Below are 9,428 nucleotides of genomic sequence, written 5' to 3'. Positions count from 1 at the left end.
ATCATCGGCAAACTTCGCTAGAATGCCCCCAGTCCCTTCATCCTGATCATTAATATATAATGCGAACAGCTGCGGTCCCAACACTGAACCCTGCGGGACACTGCTTGTCACCAGCTGCCATTCCGAAAAAGAACCTTTTATCCCAACTCTCTGCCTTCTGTCAGACAGCCAATCCCCAATCCATACCAGTAGCTCACCTCGAACACCATGGGCCCTCACCTTGCTCAGCAGCCTCCCGTGTGGCACCTTATCAAAGGTCTTTTGGAAGTCTAGGTAGACCACATCCACTGGGTTTCCCTGGTCTAACCTACTTGTCACCTCTTCAAAGAACTCCAACAGGGTTGTCAGGCACAACCTCCCTTTACTAAATCCATGTTGACTTGTTCTAATCCGACCCTGCTCTTCCAAGAATTTAGAAATCTCATCCTTAATGATGGATTCTAGAATTTTACCAACAACCGAGGTTAGGCTAATTGGCCTATAATTTTCCATCTTTTGTCTTGATCTTTTCTTGAACAAGAGGGTTACAACAGCGATCTTCCAATCATCTGGGACTTTCCCTGACTCCAGTGACTTTTGAAAGATCTCAACCAATGCCTCCGCTATTTCTTCAGCCACCTCCCTCCGAACTCTAGGATGTAGCCCATCGGGGCCAGGAGATATATCAGTTTTTAGACCTTTTAGCTTTTCTCACACTTTCTCTTTTGTAATGGCTACCATTCTCAACTCTGCCCATTGACTCTCCTTAATTGTTGGGATATTACTCATGTCTTCCACTGGGAAGACTCACACAAAGTATTTAAGTTCTTCAGCTATTTCCTTATCTCCCATCACTAACCTTCCTGCATCAATTTGGAGCAGCCCAATCTCTACTTTTGCCTCTTGTTTGTTTCTTATGTGTTGTAAGAAACTTTTACTATCATTTCTAATATTACTGGCTAGCTTACCTTCATATTTGATCCTCTCCTTCCTTCTTTCTCTCTTTGTTATCCTCTGTTTGTTTTTGTAGCCTTCCCAATCTTCTGATTTCCCACTGCTCTTGGCCACTTTATAGGATCTCTCTTTTTCTTTGATACATTTCCTGACTTCCTTCATCAGCCATGGCTGTCTAATCTCCACCACCCCGCCCCGGTAATCTTTCTATTCTTTGGGATAAACCTCTGTACGGTGTCCTCAATTACACCCAGAAACTCCTGCCATTGTTGCTCTACTGTCTTCCCCACTAGGCTCTGCTTCCAGTCAATTTTTGTCAGTTCCCTTCTCATGCCCCTGTAATTACCTTTATCTAACAGTAACACCATTACATCTGGTTTTGCCTTCTCTCTTTCAAATTGCAGACTGAACTCTACCATATTATGACCACTGCCTCCTAAGTGTTCCCTTACTTTCAGATCTTTTATCAAGTCTGGTTCATTGCAAAGCACTAGGTCCAGAATAGTCTGCTCCATCTGTGGGCTCCATGACAAGCTGTTCCAAAAAGCCATCCTGTAAGCATTCCATGAATTCCCTTTCTTTGGATCCACCGGCAACATTATTTACCCAGTCCACCTGCATATTGAAGTCCCCCATGGTCACCATGACCTTGCCTTTCTGACATGCCCAATGTATTCCCTGGTACATTTACTAGGATGTTGCCTGGTATGGAGGGAAGGTCTTATGAAGAAAGGTTAAGGGACTTGAGGCTGCTTTTGTTAGAGAAGGTTGAGAGGTGACTTAATTGAGACATATCAGATAATCAGAGGGTTAGATAGTGTGGACAGTGAGAGCCTTTTTCCCCGAATGGTGATGGCTAGCACAAGGGCACGTGGCTTTAAATTGAGGGGTGATAAATATAGGACAGATGTCAGAGGTAGTTTCTTTACTCAGAGAGTAGTAGGGGCGTGGAATGCTCTACCTGCAGCAGTAGTAGACTCGCTGACTTTAAGAGCATTTAAATGGTCATTGGATAGACTTATGGATGAGAATAGGATAGTGTTGGATTGATGGATTTCAGATTGGTTCCACAGGTCGGCACAACATTGAGGGCTGAAGGGCCTGTACTGCACTGGAATGTTTTATGTTCTAACACAAAAACGTTGGCTGTGTTGAGGATATTTGGAAGCTCCACAATGATATAGATGGGTTGGAGTGGGCAGGAAAGTGGCAGATGGAGTTTAACTCTGATAAGTGTGATGTAATGTGTGATGTAATTGAGCTGTGTTGACTATCAAGAGAGTAAGGCAAGGCTGGGTAGTCATTACCTTCATCAGTTGATGTAGTTTATACGGATTTCAGTGAAGCCTTTGACAAGGTCCCACATGGGAGGCTGCTTGAGAAGGTTCAAGCAAACCTTGGCAAGATGGATCCAAAACTAGCAACACAAAGGGGAGTGGTAGGCGGCTGTTTGTGTGACTGGAGACTGGGGTCAGCAGTGTACCACAAGGAGCAGCGCACCAGGACCCTTATTGTTGGTTATGTACAGATATGATACGGGGGGGGGGGGGGGGGGGGAATGTTAAGTTAGTAAATAACACCAAGATTGGTGGAGTGGTTAATAATGAAGATGGTGGTTGTGGGTTACAGGAAGAAACAGGTGGGTTGGTCGGATGGGCAGACCAATGGTAGATGGTGTTTAATCCTGATAAATGTGAGGTAATACACTTTGGAAGAAGTAACAAGATGAGGGTGTATTTAATGAATGGCAGGACACTAGGTAGCTTAGAGCAACAGAGGGAGCTTAGAGTGAAGTCGGCAAAGCATGTGAATAGGATAATGAAGGCGTACGGGACACTTGCTTTCATCAGCCTTGGCGTTAAAATATAACAGCGAGCCGGGAAAGTTAGAGTTGTACAAAGTGTTGGTTAGGCCACAACTGGAGGACAGCGTTCAGTTCTGGTCACCTCCCTACAGGAAGGATGTGATAGCACTAGAGGGGGTTACAGAGAAGGTTCACCAGGATATTGCCTGGGATGGAGAAACTGAACTATAAGGAGAGACGAGATAGATTTGGATTGTTTTCTGTAGAGCAGAGATGACTGTGGGGGAACATGACTGAGGTATATAAGATTATGAGGGGTATGGACAGGGCAGATCGAGAGCAGCTATTCCCCTTGGTTAAGGGATCAATCATGAGAGGGCATAGTTTTAGGATAAGGGGCAGAGATTCAGCAGGTGGTGGGAATCTGGAATTCTCTGCCTGGGAAGGTTGTGGAGACTGGAAACTTTGAATGAGTCCTTCAAATATCATAATATTCAGGGATATGGGACAAGTGCAGGAAAGGGAAATTAGCACAATTTTAGTGATGGTTATGTTGGTGCAAGCTCAGTGGGTCTTTTCTGTATCATATGAATCTATGGATGGATTTAGGAAGGTGAAGGGAATACACAATAAATGGGAATATACTGAGAGAGGGAGGTGAAGTGAGAGATCTTAGTGTTCCCGAGTGCACAGATCGCTAAAGGGAGCAGTACAGGGAGGTAAGGTTGGAAAGGAGGAACATGATTTGCCAGCCATCATTGGCAGAGGTTTTGAATACAAAAGGAGGGATATAATGACGAAACTGCACAAGTCACCAGTGAGGGCACAACTGGAGCACTGTGTAGAGTTCTAGTTACCACATTATTGGAAGGACATAATGGCTCTGGAGTGAGTCCAATGAAGATTTATTGGAATGTTGCCAAGGCTGGAGAATTGCAGCTATGGGGAGAGACTGGAGAAGTTGGGGTTGTTTTCCTTGGAACAGAGAAGGCTGAGGGGGTGACATGTTTGAGGTTTCCAAAATTCTGAGGGGTAGAGATAGAGACAGGAGGAAGCAGTTTCCCTTGACAGAGTCTAAAAGCCAAGTGTCATAGATTCAAGGTAAGTGGCAGGAGGATTAGAGGGGACATGAGAAAATAAAATTTCTTTTTCATGTGCAAAGGGGTAGGCGGATGTCTGGAATTCCCTGAATTCCCTGGATCTGCAGCTGAAGTACTGTAAGCTGCAGGGCTCTGGGTTGTGTGCGGACAGATGGGATTGGAAAGGGCACCTGGATGTCTTTGGGTCAGCATGAACAAGGTGGGCCGAATGGCTGTCTTTGGTGCTGACTTGTTTCTGTGGTTCTATGATTCTATTCCCTGAGTGCCATCAACTGGGAGAAGGATAAATGAAAAGATGACCATGTGACAGAGGGAAGAGAGTGTATCCCCTGAGGGAGCTGCAGCATGGGACAGGCTAAAAACAATAACTGCAGATGCTGGAAACCAAATACTGGATTAGTGGTGCTGGAAGAGCACAGCAGTTCAGGCAGCATCCAACGAGCAGCGAAATCAACGTTTCGGGCAAAAGCCCTTCATCAGGAATAAAGGCAGTGAGCCTGAAGCATGGAGAGATAAGCTAAAGGAGGGTGGGGGTGGGGAGAGAGTAGCATAGAGTACAATGGGTGAGTGGGGGAGGGGATGAAGGTGATAGGTCAAGGAGGAGAGGGTGGAGTGGATAGGTGGAAAAGAAGATAGGCAGGTCGGACAAGTCAAGGAGACAGTAACTGAGCTAGAAGTTTGAAACTAGGGTGAGGTGGGGGAAGGGGAAATGAGGAAGCTGTTGAAGTCCACATTGATGCCCTGGGGTTGAAGTGTTCCGAGGCGGAAGATGAGGCGTTCTTCCTCCAGGCGTCTGGTGGTGAGGGAGCGGCGGTGAAGGAGGCCCAGGACCTCCATGAGAGCCTGCTCAGACACAAAGGCCTTAAGTTCCCACAGGTCTGGCTGGCCAGAGGACACAGATCAGAAAGATCGAATCAATCATAGTCACATGTGAAAGAAAGGAATGGAATCATAATCAAGAATACTGCTTCAGGCACTGCAGCCAAAGGGGAGGTTACAAAGTGAAACCTTCAGAGTCAAATAATACAGGAGGCATCAGGTAATGAGGTGGGTGGGGGCAGGAAGCACTGTGTAAACCACAGCACCTGCCCCTCCCCAGGTACCCACCTGCCCCTCCCCATGTGCCCGCCTGCCCCTCCATGTGCCCACCTGCCCCTCCATGTGCCCCCTGCCCCTCCCCATGTACCCACCTGCCCCTCCATGTAGCCCCTGCCCCTCCCCATGTGCCCACGTGGCCCTCCCCATGTGCCCCTGCCCCTCCCCATGTGCCCCTGCCCCTCCCCATGTGCCCCTGCCCCTCCCCATGTGCCCCCCTGCCCCTCCCCAGGTGCCCCTGCCCCTCCCCAGGTGCCCCCCTGCCCCTCCCCAGGTGCCCCCCTGCCCCTCCCCAGGTGCCCCCCTGCCCCTCCCCATGTGCCCCCCTGCCCCTCCCCAGGTGCCCCCCTGCCCCTCCCCATGTGCCCCCCTGCCCCTCCCCATGTGCCCCCCTGCCCCTCCCCATGTACCCACCTGCCCCTCCCCATGTGCCCCCCTGCCCCTCCCCATGTGCCCCCCTGCCCCTCCCCATGTGCCCCCCTGCCCCTCCCCATGTGCCCCCCTGCCCCTCCCCATGTGCCCCCCTGCCCCTCCCCATGTGCCCCCCTGCCCCTCCCCATGTGCCCCCCTGCCCCTCCCCATGTACCCACCTGCCCCTCCCCATGTGCCCCCCTGCCCCTCCCCAGGTACCCACCTGCCCCTCCCCAGGTGCCCACGTGGCCCTCCTAATTTCTTGCTGTTTCTGTAAACTACCTTTTGATGCACCAGGTCACCCAGACCCCACTGCCCCTCGGGAGGGCAAACAGAACATCATTTCTGCAGCAAAGGAGCTGGAATGGAAAGGGCCAGAGTGAGACCCTAATGAGCTCCGTCTGCAGCACCGTGTATTGAAGAAGTCAAGGAATGACTGGCAAGTGGGAAACTTTCAACAGTGAGATAACGCGAGTTCAGAGGCAGTATGTTCCTGTGAGAGTGAAGGGTAAGACTGGCAGGAGCAGGGATTACGAGCTCATTAGAGATATCAAACTCTGATCAGGAATAAGGAGGAGGCATTTGTCAGGTATAGACAGTGGGGGTCAAGTGACTCCCTTGGGGAGTATCAGGGGATATAGGAGTATACTTAGGAGGGAAAGCAGGAGGACAGAAAGTGGACATGAGATAGCTTTGGCAGATAAGGTTAAGGAGCATCCAAAGAGATCTATAAATATATTAAGGCAAAAAAGAATAACTAGAGAGACAATAAGGGCCCTTAATGATCAACAAGGTCCTTAATGATCAACAAGGTCCTTAATGATCAACAAGGTCCTTAATGATCAACAAGGTCCTTATGTGTAGAACCACAGGAGATGGATGAGATACTAAACAAAGATTTCTCATCACTATTTACTATGGAGAAGGACATGAAAGAGACTTATTACAGAAGAGGTGCTGCTGGAGATCTTAAAACACATAAAGGTAGATAAATCCCTGGGACCTGATCAGGTCTATCCCAGGATCTTATGGGAAGCTGGGGAAGAAATTGCAAGGCCCCTAGAAGAGATATTTGTCTCGACCACCACAGGTGAGACACCAGAAGCCGGGACAGTAGCTAATGTTATCTGATTATTTAAGAAAGGCTGGAAGGAGAAACCAGAGAACTGTGGACTGGTGAGCCTGATGTCAGGGCTGGCAACATCGTTGGAGGATCTATAGGGATTTGCAAAAGCAAGCACTGACTAGGGCTAATCAACATGGCTTTGTGTGTGGGAAATCATGTCTCACTAACTCGATTGAGATTTTTGAAGTTGTGACCAAGAAGATGGAGGAAGACATGGCGGTAGATGTTGTCTACATGGAGTTTAGCAAGACCTTCAGCAAGGTTCCACACAGTAGGCTGGCTAGTAAGGTTATATGACATGGGATCCAGGGGAACTAGCCAATCAGATACAAACTTGGTTTTGACAGGAGGAGACAGAGGGTGGTGTTAGAGGGTTGTTGATGGGGTGGAGAATGCTGCATGAGTGGGTTCCATGTAACTGAGGACTGAGTGAGTTTACTGGGTGTCAGAGTACGTGCACGTTCTGTGGCCTGGGGGAGATGGTGTTTCATGTTAATGTTGAGTGTGTCTGTTTACAGCCCATTATTTAGATTTTAAAAGGGCTCCTGCTGGAACTTTAGTTGCAATGCAGCCCCATTCTCCTGAACTACGGGCGTCCAGTGAGGGGGGGTGGGGTGGGGAGCAGACATGTCTGCAGACCTCCTAGTGACTTTACTCCGGGGCCTGACCAAGATGGCCATGAACAGGTCCAGACAGCGGGCTGAAGAGGGGCTTATTGTTTCTGATGGTCTACCCCTTTGTCACAGTTACATCTGAGCATATGGTGAAGACTAGAGCAGGAGCACCTGGTGCTCACTGACACAGTGGGGGGCCTGTCATGACTCTGGGCAGCATCACCAGCCCTGAGGAATGTTATTTTGATTTGGTAGTGTCCATTTCTGTTCAATTTTCGAAGTTAGTGTTTGTTCTCGGTTTTGTGCCCAGAAAAGGGATGTTTTATTTTTGTTTTCATCAATTTTGGACCTCAGGGAAGAGGCAAAGGGGACATTTTGGTAAACCCCCCAATGTGCCTGTCCTAGATGTGCCTGATGGGGATGGAGTAGGGATTTGATTTTGATTGATTTGAGGAAGGTTTAATTTCCCTCTTGGCCCCTTGTGTTTCCAGCCCCAGGACTGGACACTGGGGACAGAGGCAAGGGAGAGACTGCTTTCTTTCTTTCTTTATTTTTGTTTCTCCCACAAATAACAGAGACTTCATTTTTGTTTAAGAAAATCGAGAAAACTTGCCTTCTGTTTCAAACATGCACACGTGTATTGCTCTGTATTTCAGCCGCTGCTGTTCCTATCCTGGGAGGGTCTGATTGGGCATAGTGACAGGGACACTCTGCTTTTTTCTGTTTATATCGTTTGTTTCAAAGAATAGAAGGTTGTTTTTCAGACTGGAGGCCTGTGACCAGTGGAGTGCCACAAGGATCGGTGCTGGGCCCTCTACTTTTTGTCATTTACATAAATGATTTGGATGTGAGCATAAGAGGTACACAGTTAGTAAGTTTGCAGATGACACCAAAATTGGAGGTGTAGTGGACAGCGAAGAGGGTTACCTCAGATTACAATGGGTTGTTGATCAGATGGGCCAGTGGGGCTGGGGAGTGGCAGATGGAGTTTAATTTAGACAAATATGAGGCGTTGCACTTTGGAAAAGCAAATCAGGGCAGGACTTATACACTTAATGGTAAGGTCCTGGGGAATGTTGCTGAAGAGTGAGACCCAGGGCTTCAGATTCATAGCTCCTTGAAAGTGGAGTCGTAGGTAGATAGGATAGTGAAGAAGGTGTTTGGTATACTTTCCTTTGAGTACAGGAGTTGGGAGGTCATGTTGCGGCTGTACAGGATGTTAGTTCAGCCACTTTTGAAATACTGCAGTCAGTTCTGGTCTCCCTGCTATAGGAAGGATGTTGTTAAAGTTAAGAGGGCGCAGAAAAGATTTACAAGGATGTTGCTGGGATTGGGGGATTTGAGCTATAAGGAGAAGCTTAAAGGCTGGTGCTAAATTCCCTGGAGCATTGGAGGTTGAGGATGGACCCCTTAGGGGTTTATAAAATCATGAGGGGTATAATGTGGAGGAAATGGGCTGGACAAAGTTACAAATCCCACAACACCAGGTTATAGTCCAACAGGTGTATTTGGAAGCATTAGCTTTTGGAGCGCTGCTCCTTCATCAGTTAGCTAGATATAGCGAATTGCTTCGGTCTTTCCCCCATAGTAAGGGAGTCCAAAATGAGAGGGCATAAGTTTAAGGTGAGAGGGGAAAAATTTTAAAGGGAGCTAAAGGGTAACTTTTTCACAATTATGGAACAAACGTCCAGAGAAAGTGGTAGATGCAGGTAGTTACAATTAAAAGACTTTTGGATGTGCACATGAATAGGAAATGTTTCAAGGGAAATGGGCCAAATGCAGAAAATTGGGACTAGATTAATTTTGGATATCTGGTCGGCATAGACAAGTTGGACTGAGGGGCCTATTCTGTGCTGTACATCTCTCTGACTGTATGAATCTGAGAGTTGTTAGTCTCTGGTTCTCTTGCCCAGGGAGAAGTGGAGGCTGGATCATTCAAGGCTAAGTCAGTCAGAGTTTGGATCAATGTGGGAGAACAGGGTTATGGAGGGGTCGGTCAAAGTTACAGTCCGATCAGCCATTATCCCAACAAATGTGGCAGCAGATTCAAAGGAGCGAATGGCCTTCTCCTGACCTGTTTTTTGTGCTTCTTGTGAAGGAGACTGAGTGTCAGAGTTGGGATAATGGTCAGGCACTCAGTCAGCAGACTATGAGTAACCATGTCCCCCCAGGGACTGTGGTGGGTCGACAACTATTCATCGCTAATGATTAATGACTTTGATCAAGGAATAGAAAGCAATACATCCTAATTTATCAAAACCATAAAAGGAGGTCTCATTATAAGCAGCATGGACAGAATGCAGAATTGCAGAGATGTTGACAGATGAATGGGCAGAACTGTGGCA

Source organism: Chiloscyllium punctatum, chromosome 26 (assembly GCF_047496795.1).
Source record: "Chiloscyllium punctatum isolate Juve2018m chromosome 26, sChiPun1.3, whole genome shotgun sequence".
NCBI lineage: Eukaryota > Metazoa > Chordata > Chondrichthyes > Orectolobiformes > Hemiscylliidae > Chiloscyllium > Chiloscyllium punctatum.
The sequence above is the reverse complement of the archived record's forward strand: the minus strand, read 5'-3'. Positions refer to the sequence as shown.